Source organism: Oncorhynchus clarkii, chromosome 8 (assembly GCF_045791955.1).
Source record: "Oncorhynchus clarkii lewisi isolate Uvic-CL-2024 chromosome 8, UVic_Ocla_1.0, whole genome shotgun sequence".
In the NCBI taxonomy this organism is placed as follows: Eukaryota; Metazoa; Chordata; class Actinopteri; order Salmoniformes; family Salmonidae; genus Oncorhynchus; species Oncorhynchus clarkii.
In genome coordinates this window covers 6,189,673-6,212,172 of record NC_092154.1, presented here as the reverse complement: position 1 = coordinate 6,212,172, position 22,500 = coordinate 6,189,673, and the positions used below count along the sequence as shown (strand labels likewise).

General features: G+C 47.2%; 1 protein-coding gene across 1 annotated transcript in view; it reads right to left on the bottom strand.

Annotated features, from left to right (window-relative positions):
- Nucleotides 1-22,500, bottom strand: part of LOC139415483 (steroid hormone receptor ERR2-like) — an 86,004-nt gene that overhangs the window by 28,324 nt on the left and 35,180 nt on the right. The window lies entirely within an intron of this gene.

The window sequence follows — 22,500 nt, the reverse complement described above, 5'->3', positions numbered from 1 at the left end:
CACGCACACACACACACACACACACACACACACACACACACACACACACACACACATCCACAAAAACACACACATTCCCTAAACATTCACACCAGTTCGGCGCCCAGCCAGGGTCATGCGTCTGCGACCAAACGACAGCGAGCGATGGAGCGATGGAGGGAGTGAGGGAGTGAGGAGACAGCCGGGGTGGGATTCCAGGATCGGCGGAAGCCTGTTTGAACTAGAGCATCCAACGGAGCCATAATTAGTTTATAATTAATAGACGCTGACAGGACTTAAGAGCTTGGCGACCAGTTTCAGTTTACAGGACGGAAAGCGAGAGAGCGAGGAGAGAGGAGGTTGTGTGTGTGTGTGTGTGTGTGTGTGCAGAAGACCAAGTGGAAAGAGTGGAAAGAGGGAGAGAGAGGAGAGAGATAAATTGAGGGGTCCCTTTTGGCTAAGAGTAGCTCTCCCAGCATCCCGTTTCTCCTCCACTCTCTCTTATCCAGTTGGGAGAAAGTCGGCGGCAGTAGAATGGGGCTCTTCCTGTTCGCTGACGTGAGGTCTGATGGGGTAGATATCTCCTTCACATACAGTCATGTGTCCTACAGCACTACACGGAAAGCTGGATGGGGCCCTGACAGAAGGGAGAGTGTGTGTGTGTGTGACACTCCCTACACGTGTGTGTGTGTGTGTTACACTCCTCCCTACACGTGTGTGTGTGTGTTACACTCCTCCCTACACATTCCTCCTCCTCAGGCCTGTAGACTCACACAATGGAGTCAAGTTTAAATATGTGCCATGAATCCAGAATTGGGAGCACAGTGGACGGGTCATCTTTAAAGCATTTAGCAACGTCCAAGGAAGTGTCCCCGGAAAAATATGGGGAAGGGAATGGGGATAGGAGAATATAGGGATAGGGGGTAGGGGGGTAGGGGATAAGGGGATAGGAGAATATAGGGATAGGGGGTAGGGGATAAGGGGGTAGGAGGGTAGGGTATAGGGGGATGGGAGAATATAGGGATGGGGGTAGGGGTAGGGAGGTAGGGGGGTAGGGGATAAGGGGATAGAAGGATAGGGGGATAGGAGAATAGGGATAGGGGGTAGGGGGGTAGGGGATAAGGGGGTAGGAGGGCAGGGTATAGGGGGATAGGAGAATATAGGGATGGGGGTAGGGGTAGGGAGGTAGGGGGTAGGGGATAAGGGGATAGAAGGATAGGGGGTAGGGTATAGGGGGATAGGAGAATAGGGATAGGGGGTAGGGGATAAGGGGATATAAGGATAGGGGGTAGGGTATAGGTGGATAGGAGAATAGGGATAGGGGGTAGGGGGGTAGGGGATAAGGGGATAGGAGGATATAGGGATAGGGGGTAGGGGGGTAGGGTATAGGGGGATAGGAGAATAGGGATAGGGGGTAGGGGGGTAGGGGATAAGGGGATAGGAGGATAGGGGAGTTGGGGATAAGGTGATATGAGGATAGAGGGGTAGGGGATAAGGGGATAGGAGGATAGGGGGGTAGGGGATAAGGGGATAGGAGGATAGGGGGGTAGGGGATTAGGGGATAGGAGGATAGGGGGGTAGGGGATAAGGGGATAGGAGGATAGGGGGGTAGGGGATAAGGGAATAGGGGGTAGGGGGGTAGGGGATAAGGGGATAGGAGGATAGGGGGGTAGGGGATAGGAGGATAGGGGGTAGGGGATAAGGGGATAGGAGGATAGGGGGTAGGGGATAAGGGGATAGGAGGAAGGGGATAAGGGGATAGGAGGATAGGGGGGTAGGGGATAAGGGGATAGGAGGATAGGGGGGTAGGGGATAGGAGGGTAGGGGGGTAGGGTATAGGGGGATAGGAGGATAGGGGGGTAGGGGATAAGGGGATAGGAGGATAGGGGGGTAGGGGATTAGGGGATAGGAGGGTAGGGGGTAGGGGATAGGGGGATAGGAGGATAGGGGTGTAGGGGATAAGGGGATAGGAGGATAGGGGGGTAGGGGATAAGAGGATAGGGGGGTAGGGAATAAGGGGATAGGAGGATAGGGGGGTAGGTGGATAGGGGGATGGAGGTAGGGGGATAGGAAGATAGGAAGATTGTAGGATAGTGGTGGGGGGTAGGGGGGTAGGAGGTTGGTGTATCTATGTGTTTGTTGGTGTGTGTGTTTGTTGGTGTGTGTGTTTGTTTGTTTGTTGGTGTATGTGTGTGTTTTTTTGGTGTGTGTGTTTGTTTGTTTGTTGGTGTGTGTGTGTGTGTGTTTGTTTGTTGGTGTGTGTGTGTATGTGTTTGTTGGTGTGTGTATGTGTTTATTGGTGTGTGTATGTGTTTTGTTGGTGTGTGTGTACGTGTTTTGTTGGTGTGTGTGTGTTTGTTTGTTGGTGAGTGCGCATGCGTGTGTGTGCATGTAAGATTTAAGGCCAATCTTAAGGTCATCATTTGACCCCTGACCCCTGACCCCTGACTTCTCTTTCAGTCCAAGACAACATAGACCTTGTTACCTTGAAGTGCATTCTTTACCTAGCCCCTGTGTTTGTCGTAGCACCTTCAGGATATGTGTGTTTGTGTGCGTTTGTGTGTGTGTCTGTGTAACAGTATAGCTTCCGTCCCTCTCCTCACCCCTACCTGGGCTCGAACCAGGGACCCTTTGCACACATCAACAACTGACACCCACGAAGCATCGTTACACATCGCGTGATAAAAGCCGCGTCCCTTGCAGAGCAAAAGGGGGAACAACTACTTCAAGATCTCAGAGCGAGTCACGTCACCCGATTGAAACGCTATTAGCGCGCACCACCGCTAACTAGCTAGCCATTTCACATCGGTTACATCTGCTTGTGTGCGCAAGAGAGTGTGTGTGTGTGTGTGTGTGTGTGTGTGTGTGTGTGTGTGTGTGTGTGTGTGTGTGTGCTCAAGAGTGTGGAAGACAGGGCCCTATTTTGAGACTCTCACCTGTCAGGCTGTGTGGGGTGTTTGTTTCTAGGGAACGTGTCAGAATAGGTGGGATGGCTGGCAGTGCCAGGGGTGGCTTAGGAGGAACCTATTTTAGCTGGGAGAAATCAGAGCGACGCGGACGTTCCCCCTGGCCTGTATCACATGACAATGAATGGCCCACGGACGCTCCCCCTGGTCTGTATCACATGATAATGAATGGCCCACGGACGTTCAACCCTGGCCTGTATCACATGATAATGAATGGCCCACGGACGTTCCCCCTGGCCTGTATCACATGACAATGAATGGCCCACGGACGCTCCCCCTGGTCTGTATCACATGATAATGAATGGCCCACGGACGTTCAACCCTGGCCTGTATCACATGATAATGAATGGCCCACGGACGTTCCCCCTGGCCTGTATCACATGACAATGAATGGCCCACGGACGCTCCCCCTGGTCTGTATCACATGATAATGAATGGCCCACGGACGTTCCACCTGCCTACATCACATTGGATGTAATAAATGTATCACTAGTCACTTTAAACAATGCCACTTTATGTAATGTTTACATACCCTACATTACTCGTCTCATATGTATATACTGTACTCTACACCATCTACTGCATCTTGCCGCTCGGACATCGCTCATCCATATATTTATATGTACATATTAGTTAAATAAAGGTAAAATTAAAAATTAAAAAAACAATAGCATGGTATTATTTCACTGTAATAGTTTCTGTAAATTGCAGTTAGATTAACAAGAATTTAAGCTTTCCGCCAATATCAGATATGTCTATGTCCTGGGAAATGTCCTTGTTACTTACAACCTCATGCTAATCACATTAGCCTACGTTAGCTCAACCGTCCAGTGAACAGGGACACCGATCCTTAAGCACACTATGTTCATCTATTGTTGTGACTTAGATGAAAACCAGATCAAATTTGATGACCCAAATTTATGCAGAAATCCAAATTAATTCCAAAGGTTTCACATACCCCTTTTCTGGCACATCTGAAGATACATCTAGCCAGAGACATAAGTAAGAGGAGCCACATGTACAACAGATACATCTAGCCAGAGACATAAGTGAGAGGAGCCAGTTGGCGAAACAACACATGACATTGTCTTGACACGACCACCTACAGTATCTAGCCACTATATAATGCCTGTAAAATAAGTGAGTGACTAGACTATTCATACTGCCGGTTAAACATACCTTGAGGACACGCTGATTACCGAATGTCATCACGTTATCCTGATGTCATGGATATCCGTCAGCATGAGGTCATTTGTCACGACGCTAACAACATGAACCTCTTCAATCAACTGGAAAGCAGAGAAAAAATATACTCCTACCTCCATTCTGACATAAACTACAAGCACATGTCTCCTGGGTGTGTGTGTGTGTGTGTGTGTGTGTGTGTGTGTGCATGTGCGTGTGCGCGTGTGTGTCTGTGTGTGTGTGTGTGTGTGCGTGCGTGTGTGTGTGTGAAAAATACCCATGTCTCCATTCTGACATAAACTACAAGCACATGTCTCCTGCGTGTGTGTGTGTGTGCGTGTGCGTGTGCGTGTGTGTGTGCGTGTGCGTGTGTGTGTGCGTGTGTGTGTGTGTGCGCGTGCGTGTGTGTGTGTGTGAAAAATACCCACGTCTCCATTCTGACATAAACTACAAGCACAGAGAGCCGACCGTCTGGCACTAGCTAGCAACTTCATACCTCCTTGCTTATAATTAAATGACATGTTTTCCATTGAGTCCTGTGACCTTTTTACCAGACTGAACTGCAGTGAGCAAGCCTCGCTCCTCTCCAGACCAGACAGGCTCTCCAGACCAGCAACCAGAGGTGAGTTTAAACAAGGCTTTACGTTTTTTGCTGAGAACAAGTTGCCTAGTAACAGTTTCTCGTTGGATGCTTTGAATGAACGTTCCAAACAGCTGTTTTTTGGTAAGGATCTCTGGGTAATTTCAAGATAATCACACTGCAAACGACTTTGCCTTTTTTCCTACACTCTCAGAAAGAAAAAAGTGCTGTCTACAATCAAGTAGGGTTCTTCGGCTGTCCCCATAGGAGAAACCTTTTGAAGAATCCTTTTTTGGTTCCAGGTAGAACCCTTTTGAGTTCCCTTTCCACAGAGGGTTCTAAAATAGAACCCGAAAGAGTTCTCCTTATGGCGACAGCAGAAGAAGCCCATAAGGAAGCCCCTTTTGTAAGTGTACTACTGCATGTGATAAAAAGACTACATGGTCACATGAGTATTTTGCTGCAGCAGTCTAGACCCCAAACAGACACTTGCGTTTTGTCGGGAAAACCGACCGACACAGACTGTTCGCTAATGTTTAGCGCTAACACAAAACAAATGGTCGCTAACGTTCACAAACTGTTTCCCTTGTTGAACACACCTCAGGGCTGGCAGCGTTCTGTTTGGCCCACTAGAGAAGCAGCAGCCTGATTGGCTAAGAAACTCGGCAATGTCCTCCATTTTCCATCTTTCAGCTTCCTCAATGATTTTGCCTTCACGCTTAACACACACAACTATACACATCTAACACACACACACGTACACACACACGTACACACGCACACGCACACACACACACAAACACAGTCACACACAGTGTAAACCTGACCTTGCATTAAGGAGCCTCTCGCTGGAGATGCCGGCAGCTCTCGCCTCCTCGTCAATTGAGGCCTAAATTTAGATTACGTTTTATAACAGAGGATAGACAGTAGTGGTGTGTGTGTGTGTGTGTGTGTGTGTGTGTGTGTGTGTGTGTGTGTGTGTGTGTGTGTGTGTGTGTGTGTGTGTGTGTGTAGGGAAGTAAATAGGGTCTCGAGGCCCCACATACAGGTCATTGAACCCCTTTCCCACACACCCCATCTCCTCCCTTCTTCACTTGATGGGCTTTATTCAAACCAACCAGCAACAAGGTTTCCCAGAATGCCTTGCTGTGACAACCTCTAATGGGGTGGTGAGGCTGGTTAGAGGTCAGTACTAGGAGGGAGGGGTGCTGGACCCCTGTCACCTCTAGTGGGGTGGAGAGGCTGGTTAGAGGTCAGTACTAGGAGGGAGGGGTGCTGGACTCCTGTCACCTCTAGTGGGGTGGAGAGGCTGGTCTGAGGTCAGTACTAGGAGGGAGGGGTGCTGGACTCCTGTCACCTCTAGTGGGGTGGAGAGGCTGGTTAGAGGTCAGTAGTAGGAGGGAGGGGTGCTGGACTCCTGTCACCTCTAGTGGGGTGGAGAGGCTGGTTAGAGGTCAGTAGTAGGAGGGAGGGGCGCTGGACTCCTGTCACCTCTAGTGGGGTGGAGAGGCTGGTTAGAGGTCAGTAGTAGGAGGGAGGGGCGCTGGACTCCTGTCACCTCTAGTGGGTTGGAGAGGCTGGTTAGAGGTCAGTACTAGGAGGGAGGGGCGCTGGACTCCTGTCACCTCTAGTGGGGTGGAGAGGCTGGTTAGAGGTCAGTACTAGGAGGGAGGGGTGCTGGACTCCTGTCATCTCTAATGGGGTGGAGAGGCTGGTCTGAGGTCAGTACTAGGAGGGAGGGGTGCTGGACCCCTGTCACCTCTAGTGGGGTGGAGAGGCTGGTCTAAGGTCAGTACTAGGAGGGAGGGGTGTCACCAGCGGGCTGGCAGGAGAGTGTTTAATGGTATGTACCAGGGCCAGGGGGCTGGTGCCAGATTATTGGCTGCCAACGGGCCACTGGAAGATTGACCCAGGCACCTGCCCCTTCATAAATCAGACACCCTGCTTAGCTTAGAGCTCAGGCTTACACCAGCCTCCTGGTGGAAATATTAAATACTATTTAGAAACATTCATATCTGCTCTCATAGTTATCTCAGCACCTCGAAGGAGGTGTGGTATTTAGCGCCAATGTTTTGTCACAGGGTTATTAACAGGGCTGTGGGTTGTGATACATGTTACACAACACGTAGAAGGGTTTATTATGATAAGCCGCAGATGGAAAATAGTGTCAGAAATCGTTTGATAACAAGGTTTAATAACATTCAACATGAATGTATTGGAGAATCTATGTAGAGGACGAGAATCTATGTAGAGGACGAGAATCTATGTAGAGGACGAGAATCTATGTAGAGGACGAGAATCTATGTAGAGGTCGATTATCTATGTAGAGGACGATTATCTATGTAGAGGACGAGAATCTATGTAGAGGACGAGGATCTATGTAGAGGGTTGAGGATCTATGTAGAGGGTTGATGATCTATGTAGAGGGTCGAGGATCTATGTAGAGGACGAGGATCTATGTAGAGGTCGAGGATCTATGTTAAGGACGAGGATCTATGTAGAGGACGAGAATCTATGTAGAGGACGAGGATCTATGTAGAGGACGAGGATCTATGTAGAGGATGAGGATCTATGTAGAGGACGAGGATCTATGTAGAGGACAAGGATCTATGTAGAGGGTTGAGGATCTATGTAGAGGACGAGGATCTATGTAGAAGATGAGGATCTATGTAGAGGGTTGAGGATCTATGTAGAGGGTTGAGGATCTATGTAGAGGACGAGGATCTATGTAGAAGATGAGGATCTATGTAGAGGGTCGAGGATCTATGTAGAGGACGAGGATCTATGTAGAGGGTTGAGGATCTATGTAGAGGGTTGAGGATCTATGTAGAGTGTCGAGGATCTATGTAGAGGACAAGGATATATGTAGAGGACGAGGATCTATGTAGAGGACGAGGATCTATGTAGAGGACGAGGATCTATGTAGAGGACGAGGATCTATGTAGAGGATGAGGATCTATGTAGAGGGTTGAGGATCTATGTAGAGGGTTGAGGATCTATGTAGAGGGTTGAGGATCTATGTAGAGGACGAGGATCTATGTATAGGGTTGAGGATCTATGTAGAGGACGAGGATCTATGTAGAGGACGAGAATCTATGTAGAGGGTCGAGGATCTATGTAGAGGATGAGGATCTATGTAGAGGGTCGAGGATCTATGTAGAGGGTCGAGGATCTATGTAGAGAGTCGAGGATCTATGTAGAGGACGAGGATCTATGTAGAGGATGAGGATCTATGTAGAGGGTCGAGGATCTATGTAGAGGATGAGAATCTATGTAGAGGACGAGGATCTATGTAGAGGACGAGGATCTATGTAGAGGACGAGAATATATGTAGAGGACGAGGATCTATGTAGAGGATTAGGATCTATGTAGAGGACGAGGATCTATGTAGAGGGTTGAGGATCTATGTAGAGGACGAGGATCTATGTAGAGGGTTGAGGATATATGTAGAGGACGAGGATCTATGTAGAGGACGAGAATCTATGTAGAGTGTCGAGGATCTATGTAGAGGATGAGGATCTATGTAGAGGGTCAAGGATCTATGTAGAGGGTCGAGGATCTATGTAGAGGGTCGAGGATCTATGTAGAGGACGAGGATCTATGTAGAGGGTTGAGGATCTAGGTAGAGGACAAGGATCTATGTAGAGGGTCGAGGATCTATGTAGAGGACGAGGATCTATGTAGAGGATGAGGATCTATGTAGAGGGTCGAGGATCTATGTAGAGGGTTGAGGATCTATGTAGAGGACGAGGATCTATGTAGAGGATGAGGATCTATGTAGAGGGTCGAGGATCTATGTAGAGGATCAAGGATCTATGTAGAGGACGAGGATCTATGTAGAGGATGAGGATCTATGTAGATCTCCTGTATGCTGTTGTGTTAAGATTTCCCTTCACTGGAACTAAGGGGCCTGAACCATGAAACACAGCCCCAGACCATTATTCCTCCTCCACCAAACTTTACAGTTGGCACTATGCATTGGGACATGTAGCATTCTCCTGGCATCTGCCAAACCTAGATTTGACCGTCGGACTGCCAGATGGTAAAGCATGATTCATCACTCCAGAGAACGTGTTTCGCTGCTCCAGAGTTCAATGGCAACGAGATTTACACCACTCCAGCCGACGCTCCAGCCGACGCTTGGATTTGGTGATCTTAGTCTTGTGTGCGGCTGCTCGGCCGTTTCATGAAGCTCCCGACGAACAGTTCTTGTAATGACGTTGCTTCCAGAGGCGGTTTGGAACTTGGTAGTGAGTGTTGTGACCGAGGACAAACTATTTTTATGAGCTTCAGCACTCAGCGGTCCCGTTCTGTGAGCTTGTGTGGCCTACCATTTTGCGGCTGAGCCGTTGTTGCTCCTAGACGTTTCCACTTCAGTTGACCGGGGTAGATTTAACAGGGCAGAAATTTGACGAACTGACTTGTTGGAAAGGTGACATCCTATGACGGTGCCACGTTGACAGTCACTGAGCTTTTCAGTAAGGCCATTCTACTGCCAATGTTTGTCTATGAAGATTTTCATGACTCCACAAATCCACTAATTTGAAGGGGTGTCCACATACTTTTGCATATACAGTGTATGTATCAATTTCCAAATGGCAAGACACTCTCAGTACTTGCATTTCACATTGTGATCAGGTCTTGATCTTGATCACATTGCCACCCTGCTCTGTGTGTGATTACAACAGTAACCTCTAGATTCCCTCCCCTGACACCATGATCAAAGCCTGAAGTCTGAGAGGGTTGTGTCGCCATTCCATGTAGTGATGTCCTATTTCTGTTTTCATTGTAACACCGTCATTTTCAGAGACCCGCCTACCGCCAACCTCTTCAATCTCTCTCTCTCTCTCCTGTGTCCCTAATGGCATCCTATCCCCCCCTATATAGTGAACTACTATGACCAGGGGCTATCGTCAAAAGTGGTGTATTATACATGAAATAGGGTGCCATTTGTGACAACTCATCTCTCGCCCGCTGGCAGTGGTGTTACAGTATCTAGTGTATCTAGTGAGAGGGCTGTGGGCCGGAGAGGCAGGAAGGCAGAGTCAGATTCCCTTCGCACTCTGATTGTCTGCATCAAGGGGCTTAGGCTGGTCCACTACAGACCTGCTGATTCTACCCTTTAGCGCACGATAATAGGTTGAGCTTTATATCTGAAGCAACTTTATTTGTTTTGGTCCGGTGTCAAAACTAAGGCATGGGGGGGAGGAGGGGGAGGGACGGGACACTTTCCGGTGGGACGGAAGGATGGAGACATCAGACTAGTGAAAAAAACAGTGGATCGGTTATACATAGGGTGGTTACGACAGAACAATGACCTGTGGTAGGCCTAGTTGTTTGTTGTTGTCGATAGACACACACACACACACACAGCTATGTTGTTAAATGTGAGTTATAGGCCTACTGACGAACGACTACCGAGAAGCTGATACACGATCTGGCTCCACACGGGATTTAACGGTCTGTCTCTCGGCTTGTCGGGCTGCTTCCATGACATAGTTTCATACCGAACGGGAAAGCGTTGACAGTGGTGTATAATTACTGTGTCTGTGATAGTATAATTCCCTATATATTTGCATTTGAATTTATTATGGATCCCCATTTAGTTCCTGCCAAGGCAGCAGCTACTCTTCCTGGGGTTTATTATGGATCCCCATTTAGTTCCTGCCAAGGCAGCAGCTACTCTTCCTGGGGTTTATTATGGATCCCCATTAGTTCCTGCCAAGGCAGCAGCTACTCTTTCTGGGGTTTATTATGGATCCCCATTTAGTTCCTGTCAAGGCAGCAGCTACTCTTCCTGGGGTTTATATGGATCCCCATTTAGTTCCTGCCAAGGCAGCAGCTACTCTTCCTGGGGTTTATATGGATCCTCATTAGTTCCTGCCAAGGCAGCAGCTACTCTTCCTGGGGTTTATTAAGGATCCTCATTAGTTCCTGTCAAGGCAGCAGCTACTCTTCCTGGGGTTTATATGGATCCCCATTTAGTTCCTGCCAAGGCAGCAGCTACTCTTCCTGGGGTTTATATGGATCCCCATTTAGTTCCTGCCAAGGCAGCAGCTACTCTTCCTGGGGTATATTATGGATCCCCATTTAGTTCCTGTCAAGGCAGCAGCTAGTCTTCCTGGGGTTTATTATGGATCCTCATTAGTTCCTGCCAAGGCAGCAGCTACTCTTCCTGTGGTTTATTATGGACCCCCATTTAGTTCCTGCCAAGGCAGCAGCTACTCTTCCTGGGGTTTATTATGGAGCTACTCAGCAGCTACTCTTCCTGGGGTTTATTATGGATCCCCATTTAGTTCCTGTCAAGGCAGCAGCTACTCTTCATGTGGTTTATTATGGATCCCCATTTAGTTCCTGTCAAGGCAGCAGCTACTCTTCCTGGGGTTTATTATGGATCCCCATTTAGTTCCTATCAAGGCAGCAGCTACTCTTCATGTGGTTTATTATGGATCCCCATTTAGTTCCTGTCAAGGCAGCAGCTACTCTTCCTGGGGTTTATTATGGAGCTACTCAGCAGCTACTCTTCCTGGGGTTTATTATGGATCCCCATTTAGTTCCTATCAAGGCAGCAGCTACTCTTCATGTGGTTTATTATGGATCCCCATTTAGTTCCTGTCAAGGCAGCAGCTACTCTTCCTGGGGTTTATTATGGATCCCCATTAGTTCCTGGTAAGGCAGCAGCTACTCTTCCTTTATTATGGATCCCCATTAGTTCCTGTCAAGGCAGCAGCTACTCTTCCTGGGGTTTATTATGGATCCCCATTAGTTCCTGTCAAGGCAGCAGCTACTCTTCCTGGGGTTTATTATGGATCCCCATTTAGTTCCTGGTAAGGCAGCAGCTACTCTTCCTTTATTATGGATCCCCATTAGTTCCTGTCAAGGCAGCAGCTACTCTTCCTGGGGTTTATTATGGATCCCCATTAGTTCCTGTCAAGGCAGCAGCTACTCTTCCTGGGGTTTATTATGGATCCCCATTTAGTTCCTGTCAAGGCAGCAGCTACTCTTCCTGGGGTTTATTAAGGATCCCCATTTAGTTCCTGCCAAGGCAGCAGCTACTCTTCCTGGGGTTTATTATGGATCCCCATTAGTTCCTAACAAGGCAGCAGCTACTCTTCCTGGGGTTTATTATGGATCCCCATTTAGTTCCTGCCAAGGCAGCAGCTACTCTTCCTGGGGTTTATTATGGATCCCCATTTAGTTCCTGCCAAGGCAGCAGCTACTCTTCCTGGGGTTTATTATGGACCCCCATTTAGTTCCTGCCAAGGCAGCAGCTACTCTTCCTGGGGTTTATTAAGGACCCCCATTTAGTTCCTGCCAAGGCAGCAGCTACTCTTCCTGGGGTTTATTATGGATCCCCATTAGTTCCTGCCAAGGCAGCAGCTACTCTTCCTGGGGTTTATTATGGATCCTCATTAGTTCCTGCCAAGGCAGCAGCTACTCTTCCTGGGGTTTATTATGGATCCCCATTTAGTTCCTGCCAAGGCAGCAGCTACTCTTCCTGGGGTTTATTATGGATCCCCATTTAGTTCCTGCCAAGGCAGCAGCTACTCTTCCTGGGGTTTATTATGGATCCCCATTTAGTTCCTGCCAAGGCAGCAGCTACTCTTCCTGGGGTTTATTATGGATCCTCATTAGTTCCTGTCAAGGCAGCAGCTACTCTTCCTGGGGTTTATTATGGATCCCCATTAGTTCCTGCCAAAGCAGCAGCTTCTATTCCTGTAGTTTATTATGGATCCTCATTAGTTCCTGCCAAGGCAGCAGCTACTCTTCCTGGGGTTTATTATGGATCCCCATTAGTTCCTGCCAAGGCAGCAGCTACTCTTCCTGGGGTTTATTATGGATCCCCATTAGTTCCTGCCAAGGCAGCAGCTACTCTTCCTGGGGTTTATTATGGATCCTCATTAGTTCCTGCCAAGGCAGCAGCTACTCTTCCTGGGGTTTATTATGGATCCTCATTAGTTCCTGCCAAGGCAGCAGCTACTCTTCCTGGGGTTTATTATGGATCCTCATTAGTTCCTGCCAAGGCAGCAGCTACTCTTCCTGGGGTTTATTATGGATCCCCATTAGTTCCTGCCAAGGCAGCAGCTACTCTTCCTGGGGTTTATTATGGATCCCCATTAGTTCCTGCCAAGGCAGCAGCTACTCTTCCTGGGGTTTATTATGGATCCCCATTAGTTCCTGCCAAGGCAGCAGCTACTCTTCCTGGGGTTTATTATGGATCCTCATTAGTTCCTGCCAAGGCAGCAGCTACTCTTCCTGGGGTTTATTATGGATCCTCATTAGTTCCTGTCAAGGCAGCAGCTACTCTTCCTGGGGTTTATTATGGATCCCCATTAGTTCTGTCAAGGCAGCAGCTACTCTTCCTGTGGTTTATTATGGATCCCCATTACTTCCTGCTAAGGCAGCAGCTACTCTTCCTGGGGTTTATTATGGATCCCCATTAGTTCCTGTCAAGGCAGCAGCTACTCTTCCTGGGGTTTATTATGGATCCCCATTAGTTCCTGCCAAGGCAGCAGCTACTCTTCCTGGGGTTTATTATGGATCCCCATTAGTTCCTGTCAAGGCAGCAGCTACTCTTCCTGGGGTTTATTATGGATCCTCATTAGTTCCTGTCAAGGCAGCAGCTACTCTTCCTGGGGTTTATTAAGGATCCCCATTAGTTCTGTCAAGGCAGCAGCTACTCTTCCTGGTGTTTATTATGGATCCCCATTAGTTCCTGTCAAGGCAGCAGCTACTCTTCCTGGGGTTTATTAAGGATCCCCATTAGTTCTGTCAAGGCAGCAGCTACTCTTCCTGTGGTTTATTATGGATCCTCATTAGTTCCTGCCAAGGCAGCAGCTACTCTTCCTGGGGTTTATTATGGATCCTCATTAGTTCCTGCCAAGGCAGCAGCAACTCTTCCTGGGGTTTATTATGGATCCTCATTAGTTCCTGCCAAGGCAGCAGCTACTCTTCCTGGGGTTTATTATGGATCCTCATTAGTTCCTGTCAAGGCAGCAGCTACTCTTCCTGGGGTTTATTATGGATCCCCATTAGTTCCTGTCAAGGCAGCAGCTACTCTTCCTGGGGTTTATTATGGATCCTCATTAGTTCCTGCCAAGGCAGCAGCTACTCTTCCTGGGGTTTATTATGGATCCTCATTAGTTCCTGTCAAGGCAGCAGCTACTCTTCCTGGGGTTTATTAAGGATCCCCATTAGTTCTGTCAAGGCAGCAGCTACTCTTCATGTGGTTTATTATGGATCCCCATTAGTTCCTGTCAAGGCAGCAGCTACTCTTCCTGGGGTTTATTAAGGATCCCCATTAGTTCTGTCAAGGCAGCAGCTACTCTTCCTGTGGTTTATTATGGATCCTCATTAGTTCCTGCCAAGGCAGCAGCTACTCTTCCTGGGGTATATTATGGATCCTCATTAGTTCCTGCCAAGGCAGCAGCTACTCTTCCTGGGGTTTATTATGGATCCTCATTAGTTCCTGCCAAGGCAGCAGCTACTCTTCCTGGGGTTTATTATGGATCCTCATTAGTTCCTGTCAAGGCAGCAGCTACTCTTCCTGGGGTTTATTATGGATCCCCATTAGTTCCTGCCAAGGCAGCAGCTAATCTTCCTGGGGTTTATTATGGATCCTCATTAGTTCCTGCCAAGGCAGCAGCTACTCTTCCTGGGGTTTATTATGGATCCTCATTAGTTCCTGTCAAGGCAGCAGCTACTCTTCCTGGGGTTTATTAAGGATCCCCATTAGTTCTGTCAAGGCAGCAGCTACTCTTCCTGTGGTTTATTATGGATCCCCATTAGTTCCTGTCAAGGCAGCAGCTACTCTTCCTGGGGTTTATCAAGGATCCCCATTAGTTCTGTCAAGGCAGCAGCTACTCTTCCTGTGGTTTATTATGGATCCCCATTAGTTCCTGCCAAGGCAGCAGCTACTCTTCCTGGGGTTTATTATGGATCCCAATTAGTTCCTGTCTTGGCAGCAGCTACTCTTCCTGGGGTTTATTATGGATCCCCATTAGCTGTTGCCAAGGCAGCAGCTACTCTTCTTGGGGTTTATTATGGATCCCCATTAGTTCCTGTCTAGGCAGCAGCTACTCTTCCTGGGGGTTATTATGAATCCCCATTAGTTCCTGTCAAGGCAGCAGCTACTCTTCCTGGGGTTTATTATGGATCCTCATTAGTTCCTGCCAAGGCAGCAGCTACTCTTCCTGGGGTTTAATATGGATCCCCATTAGTTCCTGCCAAGGCAGCAGCTACTCTTCCTGGGGTTTATTATGGATCCCCATTAGTTCCTGTCAAGGCAGCAGCTACTCTTCCTGGGGATTATTATGGATCCCCATTAGTTCCTGCCAAGGCAGCAGCTACTCTTCCTGGGGTTTATTATGGATCCCCATTAGTTCCTGTCCAGGCAGCAGCTACTCTTCCTGGGGTTTATTATGGATCCCCATTAGTTCCTGCCAAGGCAGCAGCTACTCTTCCTGGGGTTTATTATGGATCCCCATTAGTTCCTGTCTAGGCAGCAGCTACTCTTCCTGGGGTTTATTATGGATCCCCATTAGCTGTTGCCAAGGCAGCAGCTACTCTTCCTGGGGTTTATTAAGGATCCCCATTAGTTCTGTCAAGGCAGCAGCTACTCTTCCTGTGGTTTATTAAGGATCCCCATTAGTTCTGTCAAGGCAGCAGCTACTCTTCCTGTGGTTTATTATGGATCCCCATTAGTTCCTGCCAAGGCAGCAGCTACTCTTCCTGGGGTTTATTATGGATCCCCATTAGTTCCTGTTTTGGCAGCAGCTACTCTTCCTGGGGTTTATTATGGATCCCCATTAGCTGTTGCCAAGGCAGCAGCTACTCTTCCTGGGGTTTATTATGGATCCCCATTAGTTCCTGTCCAGGCAGCAGCTACTCTTCCTGGGGTTTATTTTGGATCCCCATTAGTTCCTGTCTAGGCAGCAGCTACTCTTCCTCGGGGTTATTATGGATCCCCATTAGTTCCTGTCAAGGCAGCAGCTACTCTTCCTGGGGTTTATTATGGATCCCCATTAGTTCCTTTCAAGGCAGCAGCTGCTCTTCCTGGGGTTTATTATGGATCCCCATTAGTTCCTGCCAAGGCAGCAGCTGCTCTTCCTGGGGTTTATTATGGATCCCCATTATTTCCTGTCAAGGCAGCAGCTGCTCTTCCTGGGGTTTATTATGGATCCTCATTAGTTCCTGCCAAGGCAGCAGCTACTCTTCCTGGGGTTTATTATGGATCCCCATTAGTTCCTGTCAAAGCAGCAGTTGCTCTTCCTGGGGTTTATTATGGATCCCCATTAGTTCCTGTCAAGGCAGCAGCTACTCTTCCTGGGGTTTATTATGGATCCCCATTAGTTCCTGTCAAGGCAGCATCTACTCTTCCTGGGGTTTATTATGGATCCCCATTAGTTCCTGCCAAGGCAGCAGCTACTCTTCCTTGAGTTTATTATGGATCCCCATTAGTTCCTGTCAAGGCAGCAGCTACTCTTCATGTGGTTTATTATGGATCCCCATTAGTTCCTGTCAAGGCAGCAGCTACTCTTCCTGGGGTTTATTAAGGATCCCCATTAGTTCTGTCAAGGCAGCAGCTACTCTTCCTGTGGTTTATTATGGATCCTCATTAGTTCCTGCCAAGGCAGCAGCTACTCTTCCTGGGGTATATTATGGATCCTCATTAGTTCCTGCCAAGGCAGCAGCTACTCTTCCTGGGGTTTATTATGGATCCTCATTAGTTCCTGCCAAGGCAGCAGCTACTCTTCCTGGGGTTTATTATGGATCCTCATTAGTTCCTGTCAAGGCAGCAGCTACTCTTCCTGGGGTTTATTATGGATCCCCATTAGTTCCTGCCAAGGCAGCAGCTAATCTTCCTGGGGTTTATTATGGATCCTCATTAGTTCCTGCCAAGGCAGCAGCTACTCTTCCTGGGGTTTATTATGGATCCTCATTAGTTCCTGTCAAGGCAGCAGCTACTCTTCCTGGGGTTTATTAAGGATCCCCATTAGTTCTGTCAAGGCAGCAGCTACTCTTCCTGTGGTTTATTATGGATCCCCATTAGTTCCTGTCAAGGCAGCAGCTACTCTTCCTGGGGTTTATCAAGGATCCCCATTAGTTCTGTCAAGGCAGCAGCTACTCTTCCTGTGGTTTATTATGGATCCCCATTAGTTCCTGCCAAGGCAGCAGCTACTCTTCCTGGGGTTTATTATGGATCCCAATTAGTTCCTGTCTTGGCAGCAGCTACTCTTCCTGGGGTTTATTATGGATCCCCATTAGCTGTTGCCAAGGCAGCAGCTACTCTTCTTGGGGTTTATTATGGATCCCCATTAGTTCCTGTCTAGGCAGCAGCTACTCTTCCTGGGGGTTATTATGAATCCCCATTAGTTCCTGTCAAGGCAGCAGCTACTCTTCCTGGGGTTTATTATGGATCCTCATTAGTTCCTGCCAAGGCAGCAGCTACTCTTCCTGGGGTTTAATATGGATCCCCATTAGTTCCTGCCAAGGCAGCAGCTACTCTTCCTGGGGTTTATTATGGATCCCCATTAGTTCCTGTCAAGGCAGCAGCTACTCTTCCTGGGGATTATTATGGATCCCCATTAGTTCCTGCCAAGGCAGCAGCTACTCTTCCTGGGGTTTATTATGGATCCCCATTAGTTCCTGTCCAGGCAGCAGCTACTCTTCCTGGGGTTTATTATGGATCCCCATTAGTTCCTGCCAAGGCAGCAGCTACTCTTCCTGGGGTTTATTATGGATCCCCATTAGTTCCTGTCTAGGCAGCAGCTACTCTTCCTGGGGTTTATTATGGATCCCCATTAGCTGTTGCCAAGGCAGCAGCTACTCTTCCTGGGGTTTATTAAGGATCCCCATTAGTTCTGTCAAGGCAGCAGCTACTCTTCCTGTGGTTTATTAAGGATCCCCATTAGTTCTGTCAAGGCAGCAGCTACTCTTCCTGTGGTTTATTATGGATCCCCATTAGTTCCTGCCAAGGCAGCAGCTACTCTTCCTGGGGTTTATTATGGATCCCCATTAGTTCCTGTTTTGGCAGCAGCTACTCTTCCTGGGGTTTATTATGGATCCCCATTAGCTGTTGCCAAGGCAGCAGCTACTCTTCCTGGGGTTTATTATGGATCCCCATTAGTTCCTGTCCAGGCAGCAGCTACTCTTCCTGGGGTTTATTTTGGATCCCCATTAGTTCCTGTCTAGGCAGCAGCTACTCTTCCTCGGGGTTATTATGGATCCCCATTAGTTCCTGTCAAGGCAGCAGCTACTCTTCCTGGGGTTTATTATGGATCCCCATTAGTTCCTTTCAAGGCAGCAGCTGCTCTTCCTGGGGTTTATTATGGATCCCCATTAGTTCCTGTCAAAGCAGCAGTTGCTCTTCCTGGGGTTTATTATGGATCCCCATTAGTTCCTGTCAAGGCAGCAGCTACTCTTCCTGGGGTTTATTATGGATCCCCATTAGTTCCTGTCAAGGCAGCATCTACTCTTCCTGGGGTTTATTATGGATCCCCATTAGTTCCTGCCAAGGCAGCAGCTACTCTTCCTTGAGTTTATTATGGATCCCCATTAGTTCCTGCCAAGGCAGCAGCTACTCTTCCTGGGGTTTATTATGGATCCCCATTAGTTCCTGTCAAAGCAGCAGTTGCTCTTCCTGGGGTTTATTATGGATCCCCATTAGTTCCTGTCAAGGCAGCAGCTACTCTTCCTGGGGTTTATTATGGATCCCCATTAGTTCCTGTCAAGGCAGCATCTACTCTTCCTGGGGTTTATTATGGATCCCCATTAGTTCCTGCCAAGGCAGCAGCTACTCTTCCTTGAGTTTATTATGGATCCCCATTAGTTCCTGCCAAGGCAGCAGCTACTCTTCCTGGGGTTTATTATGGATCCCCATTAGTTCCTGTCAAAGCAGCAGTTGCTCTTCCTGGGGTTTATTATGGATCCCCATTAGTTCCTGTCAAGGCAGCATCTACTCTTCCTGGGGTTTATTATGGATCCCCATTAGTTCCTGTCAAGACAGCAGCTACTCTTCCTGGGGTTTATTATGGATCCCCATTAGTTCCTGTCAAGGCAGCATCTACTCTTCCTGGGGTTCAGCATAATAAAGGCAGTTATACAATTTCAAAAACATTTACAATACATTCACAGATTTCACAACACACCGTGTGCCCTCAGGCCCCTACTCCACCACTACCACATATCTACCATACTAAATCTATGTGTGTGTGTAGTGCGTATGTTATCGTGTGTGTTTGTGTAGTGCGTATGTTATCGTGTGTGTGTGTAGTGAGTATGTTATCGTGTGTGTGTGTGTGTAGTGAGTATGTTATCGTGTGTGTGTGTAGTGCGTATGTTATCGTGTGTGTGTGTGTGTGTAGTGCGTATGTTATCGTGTGTGTGTGTGTGTGTAGTGCGTATGTTATCGTGTGTGAGTGTAGTGCGTATGTTATCGTGTGTGTGTGTAGTGCATATGTTATCGTGTGTGTGTGTGTGTAGTGCGTATGTTATCGTGTGTGTGTGTGTAGTGCGTATGTTATTGTGTGTGTGTGTGTGTGTGTGTAGTGCGTATGTTATCGTGTGTGTGTGTGTGTGTAGTGCGTATGTTATTGTGTGTGTGTAGTGAGTATGTTATCGTGTGTGTGTGTAGTGAGTATGTTATCGTGTGTGTGTGTGTGTAGTGAGTATGTTATCGTGTGTGTGTGTAGTGCGTATGTTATCGTGTGTGTGTGTGTGTGTAGTGCGTATGTTATCGTGTGTGTGTGTGTGTGTAGTGCGTATGTTATCGTGTGTGAGTGTAGTGCGTATGTTATCGTGTGTGTGTGTAGTGCATATGTTATCGTGTGTGTGTGTGTGTAGTGCGTATGTTATCGTGTGTGTGTGTGTAGTGCGTATGTTATCGTGTGTGTGTGTGTGTGTGTAGTGCGTATGTTATCGTGTGTGAGTGTAGTGCGTATGTTATCGTGTGTGTGTGTAGTGCGTATGTTATCGTGTGTGTGTGTAGTGCGTATATTATCGTGTGTGTGTGTGTAGTGCGTATGTTATCGTGTGTGTGTGTGTGTGTAGTGCGTATGTTATCGTGTGTGTGTAGTGCATATGTAATCGTGTGTGTGTGTAGTGCGTATGTTATTGTGTGTGTGTGTGTAGTGCGTATGTTATTGTGTGTGTGTGAGTGTAGTGCGTATGTTATTGTGTGTGTGTGTAGTGCGTATGTTATCGTGTGTGTGTGTGTAGTGCGTATGTTATCGTGTGTGTGTGTGTAGTGCGTATGTTATCGTGTGTGTCTGTGTGTGTAGTGCGTATGTTATCGTGTGTGAGTGTAGTGCGTATGTTATCGTTTGTGTGTGTAGTGCGTATGTTATCGTGTGTGTGTGTGTAGTGCGTATGTTATCGTGTGTGTGTGTGTGTAGTGCGTATGTTATCGTGTGTGAGTGTAGTGCGTATGTTATCGTGTGTGTGTGTGTAGTGCGTATGTTATCGTGTGTGTGTGTGTAGTGCGTATGTTTTCGTGTGTGTGTGTGTGTAGTGCGTATGTTATCGTGTGTGTGTAGTGCATATGTTATCGTGTGTGTGTGTGTAGTGCGTATGTTATCGTGTGTGTGTGTGTGAAGTGCGTATGTTATCGTGTGTGTGTGTGTAGTGCGTATGTTATTGTGTGTGTGTGTGTGTAGTGCGTATGTTATCGTGTGTGTGTGTGTAGTGCGTATGTTATCGTGTGTGTGTGTGTAGTGCGTATGTTATCGTGTGTGAGTGTAGTGCGTATGTTATCGTGTGTGTGTGTAGTGAGTATGTTATCGTGTGTGAGTGTAGTGCGTATGTTATCGTGTGTGTGTGTAGTGAGTATGTTATCGTGTGTGTGTGTAGTGAGTATGTTATCGTGTGTGAGTGTAGTGCGTATGTTATCGTGTGTGTGTGTGTAGTGCGTATGTTATCGTGTGTGTGTGTAGTGCGTATGTTATCGTGTGTGTGTGTAGTGAGTATGTTATCGTGTGTGTGTGTAGTGAGTATGTTATCGTGTGTGAGTGTAGTGCGTATGTTATCGTGTATGTGTGTGTAGTGCGTATGTTATCGTGTGTGAGTGTAGTGCGTATGTTATCGTGTGTGTGTGTAGTGAGTATGTTATCGTGTGTGTGTGTGTGTGTAGTGCGTATGTTATCGTGTGTGTGTGTAGTGCGTATGTTATCGTGTGTGTGTGTAGTGAGTATGTTATCGTGTATGTGTGTAGTGAGTATGTTATCGTGTGTGTGTGTGTAGTGCGTATGTTATCGTGTGTGTGTGTAGTGCGTATGTTATCGTGTGTGTGTGTAGTGAGTATGTTATCGTGTGTGTGTGTAGTGAGTATGTTATCGTGTGTGAGTGTAGTGCGTATGTTATCGTGTGTGTGTGTGTAGTGCGTATGTTATCGTGTGTGAGTGTAGTGCGTATGTTATCGTGTGTGTGTGTAGTGAGTATGTTATCGTGTGTGTGTGTGTGTAGTGCGTATGTTATTGTGTGTGTGTGTGTGTGTGTAGTGCATATGTTATCGTGTGTGTGTGTGTGTAGTGCATATGTTGTGGCTGCCTTAACTGCCTTAACTTCAGCACCACAGGTAACTTCCACAGCTGTGAACGATGTGAGAGACAAGGCAAGAAGGGCCTTCTATGCCATCAAAAGACATAAAATTCGACAAACAAATTAGGATCTGGCTAAAAATACTTGAATCAGTTATAGTACCCATTGCCCTTTATAGTTGTGAGGTCTGGGGTCCAGTCACCAACGAAGAATTCACAGAATGGGACAAACACCAAATTGAGACTGCATGCAGAATTATGCTGAAAATATCCTCTGTGTACAACGTAAAACACCAAATAATGCATGCAGAGCAGAATTTGGCCGCTAATTATCAAAATCCAGAAAACACAGTTGAATTCTACAACCACCTAAAAGGAAGCGATTCCCAAACCTTCCATAACAAAGCCATCACCTACAGAGAGATGAACCTGGAGAAGAGTCCCCTAAGCAAGCTGGTCCTGGGGCTCTGTTCACAAACACAAACAGACCCCACAGAGCCCCAGGACAGCAACACAATTAGATCCAACCAATGAGAAAACAAAAATATAATAACTTGACACATTGTCAAGATATTGTCAAAATAACAGAGCAAACTAGGATGCTATTTGACCCTAAACAGAGAGTACAGAATACCTGACCACTGTGACTGACCCAAACTTAAGGAAAGCTTTGACTATGTACAGACTCAGTGAGCATAGCCTTGCTATTTAGAAAGACCACCGAAGGCAGACTTGGCTCTCAAGAGAAGACAGGCTATGTGCCACACTGCCCACAAAATGAGGTGGAAACTGAGATGCACTTCCTAACCTCCTGCCAAATGTATGACTGTATTTTTGGACATGATGAAGATCGATTTCAGATGGAAACGGTGTCAATAAACGGTTGAATGGGGAGCCCTTCTTGTTCTATATCACCAAGACACACCCAGCTGTCAGAACCTTGTTCTGATTGAACAGACCCACAAAGAATTCTAAAAAAAAAAAAAAAAAATCAAATTTTGATAAATTCCAATATCTATTGAGGTGAAATTCCACAGTGTTCCATCACAGCAACAAGATATCTGACCTGTTGCCACAAGAAAAGAGCAACCAGTGAAGAACAGACACCATTGTAAATACAACCCATATTTATATTTATTTTCCCTTGTATACTTTATCTACGTGCACACCGTTACAACAATGTACATAGACATAATATGACATTTCAAATGTCTATATTCCTTTGTAATGTTTACTGTACATTTTTCATTGTTTA